This window comes from Quercus suber, unplaced genomic scaffold (genome assembly GCF_002906115.3).
Source record: "Quercus suber isolate HL8 unplaced genomic scaffold, Cork oak 2.0 scaffold_336, whole genome shotgun sequence".
NCBI lineage: Eukaryota > Viridiplantae > Streptophyta > Magnoliopsida > Fagales > Fagaceae > Quercus > Quercus suber.
Window position 1 is genome coordinate 773,892 of NW_027069788.1, and position 2,239 is coordinate 776,130.

Here is a 2,239-nt window from a genome sequence, read left to right on the forward strand (position 1 = left end):
ATTTCTATTATTACAAGCTTTTCACGTTGACATACCGAAACACAGACACTATTATACTAATTTGTTAAAAATATTTAGTATTCTCAAAAAAAAAAAAAAAATTCCTTTTTTTTTTTTGAGAAAATAATAATTTCTAAACTCCATTACATCTGATAGTTCCAAACGAATTCTGATAGGTTCAAAGGAATTCTAAGGAATCAATGGGCTGGAAAATCTCCGGATGTTCTTGATCTAGTAGAGTGAGTCCTGAGAAAACAAAGAAAATCAGCAGAGAAGACCGGTGGAAGCCGGCCTTTGATTCTCTGATGGTAAAGTTAGAAAATTGAAGGAGAGAAAAGCCCTTAATGCTTAACTTCTCTAAAATCCTCTACCCAAAAAAAAGTCCCCTTACCTCTGCACTGAAAGGCCTTTATATAGCGTCAGAAAACAGTTACTTCTCTTAATCGTCGTAGAGTTTGGAGGATTCAGAGGGTAACTTCCTTAACTGCCACAAAGGTCACCTTTTCGGGAACTGCGTTGAGATTCGAGCGATACAACTTTTGGTTGGAAGTGTGCTTAGTCTAGCCCGTTGTAAATTCACTTCGTCCGTCACTAATGAAGGACGAGGTCTAGCTCTTTATCAACTCACCTCGTCCGTCACTATTGAAGGACGAGGTTCACAGCCCGCTCGTCCTTCAATGGACGGGCGTGTAGAAGGAGAGATGTGGTAATGGAGAGACGAATGTATTAAACGCTCTCAGCTTTGCTATGGACGACCACAAGGACGAGTGTTTGAACTTGGTGTTTTTTTCTTGCACCATCAACATCAATGAACACAAACTAATTAAGACACTCAGCTATAAATTTCGTAGTCTTATTTTCTCTATTCAATTACGGAGTAGGTTAGAAACATTTATAGAGTATAGAAATTACTACTCTTTCCGAAGATCACAATTCACAAATAAGCCATGCTCGCTCTCTCGCTCTCTCTCTCTCTCTCTCTCTCTCTCTCTCTCTCTATATATATATATATATATCCCGGGAAACATATTACGAACTTATTTTGAAAGGCAGGTTGCCACGCCGGGTCAGAGAGCTCCTAGGAATCATGCATTATATATATAGTTATTTTCATATTGTTTCTTTATTTTTTGAAATTATTTTTATTTTTATTTTTATTTTGGCCCTTAAAATTGATTTTGTTTATATACCCTATTATCTATTTTTGTTAGTAAATTTGGTCCATCGCCATATAAATGGTATCTCCTAAGACACGTACGTCATCCGTATAAATCCATTTATGCTAGTAATTTGATAATTAAATATCACATAAGTACTGTATATTAAGATAAGTCTATTTCTATTAGTATTCTAACCATTAAGGGCCAAGTAAGTATTGTTCATTAAAAGACGTCACTCGTATAATCACCAAATTACTAATAAAAATCAACAAGAAGGTCAATATGAAAATAGAATCACACATAAGGGCCAAAATGAATATTTTCAAATATAAAAGGTCAAAATAAAAAAAAAATAGGTTTTTTATTTTTATTTTTTTATATACAATATAGAAATTCTACTCTAGCATAATCTAAGTATATATGTTTATGAAGCTCATTTTTAAAGACTTGGACCCTTACCCTTACCTCCCACCCCCCACAAATACTGATACTTGTAGAGTGACTACCGCATCAAAAGTGCGTGGTGGAAAAAAAAAATAAAATAATAAAATAAAATAAAATAAAAAACTTAAACTTAAGGCTAAATGTGTACTTTAGTCTAACTAATAGATAACTACTACCTTAATTAATATTGGAGCGATCTTATTCATCAAATATATATATATATATATATATTAGATTGATCTTAGAAAATTATTCACTATTCTTTTTCTTTTTCTTTTTTTCTCTCTTTTTTAAAAAATATGACCATGCATTCAATAAATTAACAATAACTTCTGTCAAACATCACAAAATTGGTAGCATCACTGTGATTACAAGCTTTCCATGCCAACATACTTGGAATCTTTGGACTATGAACACATACACTTTAGATATACTAGCCTCTAAACACGCGCTCACGCGCTTGCTCAGAAGCTCTTCTATTTTTTGGATAAAGATTACTTTACATCGTGATGAAGTAAAAAAAAAAATGAATACGTGGGGTGAGTTTTGTAGATTGGAGAAGTTTTAAAACTAACAAAATAATGATCCTATTTTGTAGAGAGTTAATGAGTAAAAGTAGAAATTTAAATTAACAT